The sequence below is a fragment of the Triturus cristatus genome, chromosome 7, assembly GCF_964204655.1.
Source record: "Triturus cristatus chromosome 7, aTriCri1.1, whole genome shotgun sequence".
In the NCBI taxonomy this organism is placed as follows: domain Eukaryota; kingdom Metazoa; phylum Chordata; class Amphibia; order Caudata; family Salamandridae; genus Triturus; species Triturus cristatus.
In genome coordinates this window covers 783,936,249-783,949,185 of record NC_140590.1, presented here as the reverse complement: position 1 = coordinate 783,949,185, position 12,937 = coordinate 783,936,249, and positions in this window count along the sequence as shown.

The following is a 12,937-nucleotide window of genomic DNA, read 5'->3' as shown; positions in this document are numbered from 1 at the left end:
ATAATGCGCACGTTATTGCGCCTTGCACGGCCTTCGAACTCTTCCAACCGTCGGGCAAAGTGATCATTTGCAGTCCGCAAGGTACGGACTTCCAGCTGAAGGCCGGAGACGTCGCCCAGGAGGCCTGCAGTCTTGAGGTCCAAGGACTGAACCCGCTCATTAGTTTTCCCCAGGTCTGCCCGAATCAGATTGACTTCGATCGATATGGCGTCCACTTTATGCGCCAGGGTCTCAAATTGTTGCCCGATAGAGGACTTCATCCCCTCGATGGCCCCCATGATATCTTGCAGGGTTGGTTCCGCGGAGGGGGGCGACACGTCCTTCAAGGCCTCCAGTGTCTGTCCCGATCCGCCCGGAGACCCCTTCTGGTGGGCATAGCGGTCCATGTTGTTAGTCTGGGTGTAGCCTCCCCGCCTGGTACTCTTGGGCTTCTGTTTTTCGGCGTCCGATTTGCTCGACATCGCAATCTGCCGCGGAGACAATCTCCTTGCCCATACAGAGTAGACAACCATGCAACCAGTGACTGGCGCTACCCACGCCCAGGCCCGGGCGCGGTGGAGACAGGAAAGCGAAAGTGAAAGTGAGGACACCTTTTTTCCTACGACTCGCCCCTCGCACGGCCGCTGTTGTTCAATTAGTGCACGGGCACTGTGCCAACGCAAGTCCCGGGCACCTTCCGGGGAGTAGGCCACAAACTTCCAGGCAGTACAACTTCGGTCTCCGGTGGGCGATTTCGATCCGGACAGCGGCTCTCGCCTCAGCAACGGCTCCCCTCCAATATTCCGGGCGTCAAAAGCAGGATAATAGACAGGATATCTGCCGGAGGGAGCGAGGGTCTCGGGAGCCCTAGGCTCACGCGGCCATCTTGATCACGCGCTAAGCTCCTCCCCCACCTATTGCATTTTCAATGCTTGTTTTTCTTCCTAGGGATCAGGGGCAGCTCCTCCATTTGAGCAAAGGAGCGTTGTCCCACAAGCCATTTTAATTTTTGGCAACCTGTCCCGAACTTAGTGTCAGGACGGTTCGGGGCTAGCGCTGCCGACTGGCAGCAGTAGGGAGCTGTGTGCTTTAAAATGCGCTTGTCCCTTGGCCAGCCATCATGCGACGGCCAGCCGGACATGCGCATTATTTAAGTTCTCTCACCTAATTGTCTTAGACAGCTGGGTTAGAGAAAGTGCAAGCCTCCAGTGCTCTTAGGAACGCTGGGAGAGCCTGCTCTATCCAATCCTGGTGCTGCTTTCATGCTGTGAGAGCAGTGCCAGGTTTGGGTAGTGCAATTTTCTGCATCTGGAGCTTCCTGGAAGACACCAGAGGGACTAGGAAGTCGCGCTGCAAAGGTAAGTGGATTTATTAAAATATACATCCCCAGCAGGGGCAGGCACGTAGCGCCGACAATAGACGTCCCCCCACAAGGATACCTGAGTAAATCATGTCATCAACATCCACTGAATGCAAGCTTCCCTTTCCTCTCCCAGAGGGATGTGAAACACATGCAATTTTGATCCCATATACACAACACTAGGGCATTGCATAACGCTCTGTTCCTGCTGGGGCACCTGTCACGAGGTGAAGCCCCCCTTTCGTCATCAACTTCTGGCAACTCAGGGTAAGGCAGAAAGGTCCAGGACCACAAGCAGGCCAGTCCTCCTTCCTGCCACCCCGTGCCCCAAAAAATTATCACCCCTGACAAGGTGACAAAAATCACCACAGCAGTCCAATTGTTTTCGGGTAGCCCCACTCTCTTCTGCTTCAAAGACTGTCACAAGGCGATGATTTCACTGGCAAATTCACCCTTCCCCTTATGCACCTGAATTACCTCATTTATGGCCCCTAAGATAGTCTGAATCAAGACCTCCTGGTCCCAGTGAGATAGATGCACCTCATTCCTGCGGAACAGCTCCGCCCTATTGAGCTGGAGCAAGTTATGCCGGATAGTGCTGATGGATAAGCCTGGACCGAGTAGCTGAGTTTTCTCACAGATTCATTCAGAGCTCTGACCTATGCTTCACCCAGCCATACAGCCCGATGTATAACCTCAGACCACAGTATAGTGGCTCCCGGGAGCCTCCTCCTCACCTTGGAGAAGGCTGAGAGCAGAAAATCTCGCACAGCCCACCAACCTAGGGGTACCATGTCATTACTCCCTGCATGGATGACAAGAATATCGGGAGAATTGATGACTCCGAAATCCAGCTCCGTAGAGGGGCCAGACCAGATTCTCCAACCTGAGTCCCCCGATGCCCTCCCAGTGGTGCTTCACTCCTGCAGCCAGCTGCGTGCTCTCCAAACTGGATCCACAAACCTTCTCGCTCGCCCTATGGATAAAGGAGGAACGGCACCAGCATGTGTTCACCATGCTTTGGCAGGAGCTATGGGGAAAATTGTAGAGAACCGTTACCAGAGCGTGCTTTGCAGATGACGAGGGTAGGTGGTGGGGTAAGGGTGGGGTAAGGGTGGTGGCTGTGGGGACCCCTAAGACCAGGTGAGGTCTGACATATCGCTCAAAACATGCAGATTTTCATCTGCCCACCCCTTTTATGGCCTCGGGAGTCATACCCAATGCTGTTGCCACATTTGCGCCCCAATCCGGAAGGAGTGATAGGTGATGCATACCGTATCTTTCTCCAGGAGGGCCTAGGCATGTTTGAATACATTGGAATTCCATGAGTGGGGTGCCATTAGCATGTACCAACAGAAGATGCTGCCTGCTCTGAGGTTTGCAGCTGAGATATCCCAGCATCTGGGCCGCTGGGCAACGAGTGGTGCCTGTAGCCATGAAGAGATGCACCCACACCCTTTTACCCATTGGATCTGTGTTGGACCTCTTTATTCTAAGACCGAGAGAGAGGAATCTCCTAACAAGAGCACATTCAAGATGCACATGCTCACGGATCGATCAGACTTGGATGCCACAACCATCTCTATGATCCTGAGAGCTCTAAAGAATGTGAGGGAGTAAGTCAGGCTAAAGAGCAGGGTTTTGTATGGCGATGAGCATATGCTAGGTAGTGCACCGATGATATGTGATAGTCTTGCTGCATCTATTGGGCATCTATTGTCCACGGGAGCCAGACGCTTCCATCCCTTTATTGCCCTTCTAACCCTAAAATCCTTCATTGGGACCCTTCCGCCCTTCAAGCCTGCAAAAAGAGCGATTGCCGACAGATGCCTTCTGCCCATTGCCACCGACTTGCCGCTGGCCCCTCTGTTTTGCCAAGAATTGTAACACCCCATCAGGGCTGAACTGCTTGAAGCTATTGCCTCCATCAAAAGAAGCATCATACACCCGCTACACCACTTCGAATGCAAGTTTTTTCCTGGGGTGAGTGGGGCAGCAATCAGGTTTGGGGCAACATGGCACCAAGCCTCCACAGTCCAGCAGGAATTCCATAATCATCTTGTCTGCCCTTAGCCAGTGGGCTCTGAAATCTGCCAACTTAAAACAGGATAAGTCATCAGCTACTGTGTTCTGTACCCCTGGGACATGCTTACCAGTGAAGTACACATTAGAGGCGAGGCAACTACAGATTAGGGCCTTGAGCAATTTAAAAACAAATGGATAGTTAGTGCTTTGATTATGCGGACATGCTGTCTGACCATAACACTAGCCTCTTGTTGGCAAAGAGCGGCCCCCAGATCCACAGTGCTACTACTATTGGGAAGAACTTGTAGAATGTGATGTCACTAGTGATACCGGATGTGACCCATTCTGCCAGCTAGGGTTGTACATACCAATTGATGCCAAAGACAGCCCTGAAACCCACACTCCCCACTGCGCCCAGTAGAGGGCCAAGTCTGTATTGGAATGTGCCAGCTGACACCACATACGTGTACCAATAAAGTTCTCCAGGAACTCCTTCCAGATAGCCATATCCTCCCTGACCTCTGGGGTCAGCCGTGTATGATGATGTTTGGCTTGAAGCTGAGTTATAGACCTGGCAATGCTTTGGAGAATGCCCTCTCCATTGGAATGCCCTTGAGCACGAAATTCAATTGGCCCCCCAATGCCTGCAGCTGTGAAGTCTGACTTTCTTCGCAGACACGTATGCATTAAGGGATTCCCGAAAACCAGAGACCTTGTCCTGAGAAGAAAAAACACACCGCTGCCACTGAATCTATCTCTATACAGAGGAAGGAAAGAGTAGTTGTCTGACCCTCCATTTTGTCTTCTGCTTAAGGCACCCCCAGAGCCTATGACATCTCGCTAAATCCTTGGAGGGTCTGTCCACAAGCCGGGGAGGTTGGCACCTCCATGAACAAGAAATCATCCAAAAAGTGTACTATGTCATCTGAGGCCACTAGACCCTTCTTCTCCCACTCCATAAATCTACTAAAGGTCTTGAAATGTGAGCATGCTACTGCGCAGCCTATGAGCATGTACAGGTCAACGTAGTACTGACACCCAAAAGTGAGCCCCAGGACGTGGGCATCCTCAGGGTGTACAGGCAACAAGTGGAATGTGGCATCAATATCCGTTTTGACCATCAATGCCCCCCTCCCGAGTTTCTGCAGCTTGCAAATCGCTTCGTCAAAGGATGTGTACTGAATGGTGCACATCTCTTGCTGCAGGCCAGTATTAACTACTGCCTGGAAGGAAGGGACAAGTTGTGAATTAAGCAAAACTTGCCTGGCTCTTTTTTGGGCACTAACCCTAGCGGTAAACAGGTCTAGCCATCGAGAGGCAGGTTATCAAACGTGACTGCCATCCTACCTCCCAGCATTTTTTTGTATCATCTCCCTAGCAATTTCTGGCTGCCGTGCAATTGACTACTGATTCGTAGGAGGGACTGGGGAGGGTAAGGCAGTGGACGGAATACGGGAACCATCTATAAACCGTTGTAGAGCATATGTGCGTTATGACTGTGTCTATATTTACCAAGCAGATGTGCCAATATGTGCAAGTGGATCAGTGATGGGGCTTTGGCTAAAGTGGAGGGAGCTTTAGTGACTTTTTTGGGGCAGGCTGCTCTTTTGGTTTCCTCTGATTTTTACTGAAACACTTACTCTCTGGGTGTCCCTGTGTTCCACAGAATGAGCACAAGTGTTTACATTTGCAGGCAAAACCTCTAAGACACTCCTTTTTGTTATATTGGCAGCAGGCTGCCTTCTTATCCCCTGACCCCGTCTGCCCAAAAGAACTGCAGTTTCTTTTCATGAGTGGATACCATGCTGAATTCCGAATGCCAAATATTATTCTCCCTCTGGTCCCAGGCAACCTCGAGACTGATCGCCTTCATATGTCTAAATTTAATATCATAATGCAGCCATGCGCAACCCTAGAATTCAGAAGCTACACTGTGGATCAATGACATATACCCAAACAACTGAGGGGCTAAGGCAGGGAACGTTTCTGGCAGAATCACCGTGTATATAGAGAATCCAGTGACCTTGTTCTTCAGCGACCATTTCCCCCTTAGGTTTATGCTTGTACTCCTTAACCAGTCTTACCCTTCCAAGTACAACCCCCATATTTATTCAGTTGAACACATCACAGAACTCCAGTTTCTGTAACTTCTCCCTAGTCTCCGCTGGGACTTGCCATGTGATTACAGAGCATGAGGCCAGGGTGGGTGAGGCTGTGCCAAACAGAACGGGGCAAGAGATGAGAGAGACCTGCAATGATCCAGCACCAATAGGCATCGTATTTATCACTGGTTGGGCCCAAACCTACCGGACCCGCCATTGAGCCTGCTAGATGAGAGGGGACCAAATTCGTAGACTCCCCCACTGGGACCAAGCCTTGCAACTGGGGGGCTACCTCTGCTGACCGCACGGGAGAAGTGGCCATCAATGGTGTTGGTTTATTCTCTCCCTGAGGTGTTGGAAATAAACCCAGTGAACTCTGCCCTGCTGACTCACTCTCCAAACTAGAGGCTGCTTGCAGCTGTTTGCAAGCTCCACTCCTCAGTGCTGGAAGAGCATCCTTATTAGGGGTGAGCAGAACTCGTGGAGTTGTACTCTGCAGAATTCTGTGGAGTGAAATAAAAACTGCGCGATTCCACGGAGTTCGGGCCCCCGGTGGAGTCAAGTGCCCTGCTGCTCAAAGTGCATTACAATAATAGGACGAGGCAGTGATGTTGCCATGCCCATCATAGTGCGACTTACCACTTCCTCCACTTGGTCGTGTGCACGTAGCAACACGCAGGAGCTACACTCCCTACGCGTAAAAGACCAAAGAGCTAACAGAGCAATATGAGCCTCCCGCACTTGTTGAGACACTGCTCGAATGCGCATGCTCACAGTGATGGGGGCTCTTCCTTAAATCGATACCCTGGGTCTCAAAGCTCGCTGTGCTGCTGGTTCGGCCAGTCTGGCCTGTAGAGATCGAGGTTTCCTGCGAAGGAGCAGCCAGAGAGCGAGTAGAGCAATGGGGTGTGAAGTGCAGGACAGTTACACACTGCAAACCAGTCGCCCCTGTTTGCTTCTTGTTTCCCACGTACCAAAAGGTTTTATGACACTACACAGGCACTGGCTGGCAGATTTATAGGTAATGGGGTCTGCTTCTTCTGGTTTCAACCAACAGTCCTGTCTGGTAGTCTCTGCTCAGTTACGGTCCTGTGAATTTGCACTGATTCCATATTTGCACGGGAGAAGGCACACACTGCCCAGGCCTCCCAGTTAGCAGATAGGGGTAATTAAGGAATAATATTTCTTTTAATGTTAATTTATTTTTAAAGATCACTCCATGCCACAGTTTAGCCATCGTTAAGTACTGAAAACAGCAAGTGTTATTACTACCAAATGCAATTATAATCAATTTTAGGGGTGGCGTGCTGGTATACTCCGCCACGCGGTGGAGCATGGAGATTTTGCTAAACTCCGCACTCCAAGCGGAGTGCGGAGTAGCAAAACTCTGTGAATTCCACCAGCAGAGTGGAGTTTACCGTCCACCCCTAATCTTTATAGTGTGCTGGCACTTTTCTCTGCCATTTGGGGAGGCTCCCGGATGCCTGCTGGTCCTTTCCCAGGCCTTCCACCACAAATTTCAGGGCCCAATCAATACCGTGGGTTTTCGTCGCTTTCTACAGCTACCTGAATGAGTGGAATTTCTCTTGTGTAGAAGGGCTGGCCATGGCTGTGTGCGCTCGCTTAGGTGTGATACTGCTACTGAAAAAGGAAACAAACGTATTACCTAGAACCCACAATGCTCAGGGTCCCCTCACCCAAAACCATTCATTTCCTGGGACCTGATTGGTTGAACCAGCAGGAGATTTTGCCACTTCCCCAACACAGTTAATAAGAAAGGCACACCGGTGAAGCAATCACTGGGAGTTCCCTTGAGCCCCTTAATCCTGCATGAGCAGCCCCCCCCCCTGAGTTCTTAGCTTCACAAGTCTCCTATCCAGGACACGGCTATAGGCCTAAAGTAATAAAAGGCACTGCTGTTGGTACAAAATTAGAAATGGCAATCACGGACACAGCATTAGTGTCAACTTAGCGTCTGCACCACTACCCCCCCCAGAAGGGTATATTGCTCCCACATCTCCCCAGCATCCTACTACCAGAATTATGGTTGCCTGCCCCCCTTTCGGCACAGTGCATCACTTACCCAAGCACCCTGAAGACCTACACAACACGAGGAGGGAAGTGCAGGGACGGTGGCCTCACCTTGACGAATGTTTGATTACAGAGAGCCATCATCGCACACACGCCTTTTCGAGCTTCAACTACTGTGAAACTCCGTATTACCGCAGTGTGTTTAAGCAGCCCCATACCAGAGTGGGTTTATCCCCAGCCTACTAAAGTAAGGTAGGAAAGAAGGGGAATATAGGGGATCTTAGGTCCTGACGAAAGCCGTAAAGATCCATGTTAGGGCTACATTCAATGACGAAAGCCGTAAAGATCCATGTTAGGGCTACATTCAATCGGCTGAAACATGTTGACAAACATGTAGTTAGGAAGGGTGAGGGCCTACTAAAAATTTCTGACACCACTATCCTATATTAATTTTTATCCTGACCGGGAAATTCAGGACTAATGTATATGGGCAGATATTCCTGAGCCAGTTTTAGATTCTATGTTCTGCACTAATACTTCTATTTTAGATCCCTACAATTTTATATTTGTATTGTCTTCCCCCTCCCTTTTACTCCACCCCAGGCGTAGGTCTGCGCGGGCTGGTGTTTAGCAAGCCCTGTGATAAAGCATGCCACAAATTGTGGGTGAGGGCAGTTTTAAATACAAAGCATGTGCCACCAAATACAAAAGCTTGAATTTGAATACTCCTACTTCTCTTTTGTGTGTGACCTACTGTAGGGCCTGTACAAATGTATTTAAAAATGCCCCAAAAAAGTGCTGCATGTTCATTTCACAGACTCCTCCCGTAATCGTAGTGGTGCTTTCACTCTCTGATATCAGGTGGGGAGCCTAATTGGGGTAGCAGAACAAGAGGCAAGTAGAACATTGTAGAAAGTGGAATCTTGCTAGGCCCGATGCAGAAAAATGATGGCCTCTATGTATGTTCCCCATGTGCCCAAACATGCCTGATAGCCACGACCCTCCCCACAGTACGTTCCCAAGAAAACCCACTTGATGAACCTGGTTGGAAGTAGGTGACCGCTCAATGCCTGTCACAATTGTGCACTCACATTGCTGCACGCAAAGCTAGATGAATGAGCCGGGAGACCAGATCCCTTTATCCCATTCTCTTTCTCTTGTCTCCACTGCCACTTTTATATAGTGCAAACTCGACCTGAAGGTGTCGGAGTGCTTTACAAAAGACATTTCCCTTTTTTGGGGTCTATTTGCTAAATAGTCCACATTAAGCACAACAACTGGCTGTAAACTAACTGTAGACCTTGGACCCTCAACAGCAGGAATCCAAGGTTGACATCGCTCGAGCATAAACTTGTGAAACAAACCCTAACAGTTCTCGGAGACATTCATTTTTGCCTTCATCGAAGCTCCAGGCTCTGTATTACAATTACAAAGCTCAAACAGATGTTGATATTACCATATCTAGGAATGGAAAACAATTCATGCTCAGATTACACATGCTTTGTACATGCACGAAGCGCTCACGGACAAGTCAAGGAAAAATGTCCCCTGTCCTCACACCTCTCACCTCAGTACTCTGGACTCACCTTGGGATCTGTCCTATAATTTTCAAGATGCGGCTCCGATCGCAGGTTCCCTGGTCCGTGAAGGGTTCCTCCAAAGTGCGTGGTGAAGGAAGGAAGTAAAAATCCCTGAGCTGTGTCGCCAACTGATGATGTCATTCTCCGCTCGCGAGATCCCTCCACTGGCCACCTCCTGCTCATCTCCTGCCCGTGACACGACTAATGGTGCCCCTCTACTACATGCATGGTGCGTCTGACCATGTGTGGGATCTCGTTAGGTGATAAATACTTTTTGTTGCAGCCCGAGAACAACGTGGCCATGTTTGCTAGTTGTGGAGTGACCAACTTGGTGCTCTTAGACTAGTGATACCTCAGGTCGTTGCACTGGTGGTCCTCGCAGGGCAGCACCTGCAGCCAGTGCTGCACTTCTCTATGGCAGGGCACTTCACAGTAGTGTTGTATGCATCCCATACAAATCACACTAAAAGCGTTCTAGTCCGAGGATGTGTTTGGAAATAGCACCAACAGGTCATTATTTTTCCTTTCTGCATGTCTACTTTGTGCACACGTCTAACTACTGCTTTGGGCCAAACAGGGGGGCAGCACAGACCACCGACTAGCTTGTTGGTGTGAAAAAGGCCGCTTTATTGGAAACAGGTGCACCTTACAAACAACGTCCCTTGGCCTGTGCCGTACAAAACTAATCCTCACTATATATAGTCTTCCGATCTTACCCCCCACCCCCTCCCCTAAACATGTTTCCCCCCTGCAACGATTATAAACACAAACTTACAATTCCTAACCTTTCTACACGTACCTAACTAGGTAACTTCTTATGTTCTATCACACTGTAACCATACCTCATTATATCCCCAATGACCTAGGAAAAAACACCCCCCAGAAGCATAGTGCACCACACCAGCACCTGTTCCAGCGACAACCCCGTACAAATTTCCCCCCGATGCACCTGCTCCCAAGAAAACCACCAAACCGAAAACTAATTAGGCTAAAACAACAGGGAAAACCAAAAAGAGAGGTGACCCAAGGCAAAAAAACCCCTAGGGAGGGCGGGACAAATCAACAAGCCCAGTGTGTACCCTGCAAACCGGCTGTCGTGTCACAACCAACAAAATGGTGGCTCGTGACATAAGATGGCCGGTTATAAAGATCCCCAGCCAAAAACCAGCCCAACCCCAGCCCAGCAAGCCCACCGCTAGCCCAAAGGAGCCCAACCAGCCCACTGAGCTCTGGCTGCCCCCGGCCCAAAACCCCCTGGGGGGGGGGGAGGCAAGCCTCTCGCTGGTCAGCCCCCCCCCCCCCCCCCAAAGCCCTATTGGGCCAAACAGGGGGGGAGCAGAGACCACAGACTAGCTTGTTGGTGTGAAAAAGGCCGCTTTATTGGAAACAGGTGCACCTTACAAACAACGTCCCTTGGCCTGTGCCATACAAAACTAATCCTCACTAAATATAGTCTTCCTATCTTACCCCTACCCCCTCCCCTAAACATGTTTCCCCGCTGCAACGATTATAAACACAAACTTACAACTCCTAACTTCTTATGTTCTATCACACTGTAACCATACCTCATTATATCCCCAATGACCTAGGAAAAAACGGCACTCGAAAGTCAGGACTGACGGCTTTCGACCCCCCTCCTTAGGCATCCTGACACTTCAGATATCTGCACACACCTATAGCCCTGTCCAAAGCCTCTTTAAGCTGTATTATGTATAATTCCATGCCATACCGAGACAGATGAACCCCATCCCCCCCTGACCACCTTGTTCAATGCCGGAAATAGCTCCTGCCACCTCATGCCCCCCTTTCCCTGCCAATGACAACAAAAAAGCCTAGGATCCAACTCTAAATTAAGATTCCTGTTCTTGTCCCATTCGGAACGCTCCGCTCGCTTCACGAAAGAGTGTCCTAAAATGAGGATGGACAAACCGGCCACGTCCGGCCCTGCAACCGCACCTGAAATGATTCACGAGTAAGACAAGGGAACAGCACTTCATGCCTTCTCTTCCATCCCGATACCCCGCAACTTGACGTACGTCTCGTAGCAGTCAGATTTCCACCTCCCCAAGCGCATAAGTTCCTCCCTCTCCCACCCTTTCCTGGCTGCATCCGTCGCCGCACCTATGCGAAAAGAATGCGTCCCAAAAAGTCTGGGGTCCTCACCCATGACGTGCAGGGCATGCCGAAGAACCCAAAGCAGCTGGGCTGCTGTCACCCTTCCCCTGTCGACCCGGCAAAAAACCTCCCCCGCTGCCGCCGCCACCCTGGACGCCAAAGTCTCCCCCCACCCCGCTGGGCACACCGCCCGATCCGACGAGGGTGCCATGACAACCCATTTCCCTGCTCCCCGCTGATCGGTCTTCGAGCGCTGCAACAGAACCGCCACCTCCCAGGACCGCAATTCCACCTCCCCCCATCGTATCCCTGGCTTTCCCCTCGGCCCCACCAGCTCGGACACCCGAAAGGCCCCAAAATACATCCACGACATGAGTGTGGAAAACAAAGTGGTCTCCTCCCGGTTGCGGCAGACGCTCGGCAAGAACTGTATCAAGCCGACAAGAATACTCGCTGTGATGGGACAACGCTGACGGGCCTTGGCGCCCCTTTCTCGCACCCAACCTTCCAATAGACGTGCGCCCACTTCCCACGCCGATGGTGCATAGCTCCATCACAATTTTCCCATAAATGCTATGGCGGACAACTTGCCTGCAATCGTCGCTTTCGACATCCCCCTGTCCATCATCGCCAGAATAAACTGCACTATCTGTTCGCTCCTCACCCATCGATCGTCATGTCGCCCGCCCCACTGTCCAAAAATTCCCGCCATGCCTGCTCGTATGCCTTCCACGTGGAAATGCCCACAGACCCTCTTACCAGTTGTACGACCCTTTCTCTCCTACCGACCACAGTCCCGCTGGCACTGGCGTCTTGCGTTCGTCCGCCTCCGTGGCTAGCCCATGGAACCTCTGCCACTGTGAACGAGACAAAGCATCCGCAATGTCATTGTCCACCCCTGGCACATGCCGGGCTTGAAACAAGATGTCATGTTCCAAACATCGCAGCACAAACACCCGCAACAACTTGAGCACCTGTGGGTCCCTAGCTGACTGCCTATTGACGACATGGACCACTGACATGTTGTCCACTTTGAAAATCACCCTTTTGTGTGCTAACTCCCACGCCCACACCGTCACTGCTACTACCAGCGGGAACAGTTCCAAGAAAGCGATGCTCCTCCCCCCGTCCTGCCAGTGTGGCGGCCAGACCTCCACGCACCACCGCCCCTGCCAGTACAAACCAAAACCGCCCACTTCCGCCGCGTCCGAGGATATGGTCATGTCCCATTCCCAATCTTCCGGGGGAGCCATCGGGATACCATTAAATCGCTCTAAGAAGGCCCGCTACATGCGCAGGTCCTCCTTCGTCCCTGCTGACAAACGCAGATGATGGTGCGGTAGTGTCGAACCGGACAGGACCCGGCCCAGTCATCTGCAAAAAGTAAGCCCTGCCCGCACCACTCGGCACGCGAAATTCAAATGCCCCAAAAGAACCTGTACCCCCCGCACCGTCACCTTCTGTTTCACCAGCATGGTGTCCACCAACCACAGCGTGTGCACCTTTATGTAAACCCGGCAAGCGTGCCTCCATGGCCACGAAGTCGAGTTCTATGCCCAGAAATGAAAGCACCGTGCTGGGACCTTGTGTCTTCTCTGACGCCAGGGGCACACCCAGGTAGCCCATGAGCTCTGTAAAACCGTCCAGCTGCTGCTGGCAGTCTGCCGAACCGGGCAGTCCCACCAGGAAAAAGTCATCCTGGTAGTGCGTCACCGTATCTTTGCCTGTGCGCCACGACAAAGCCC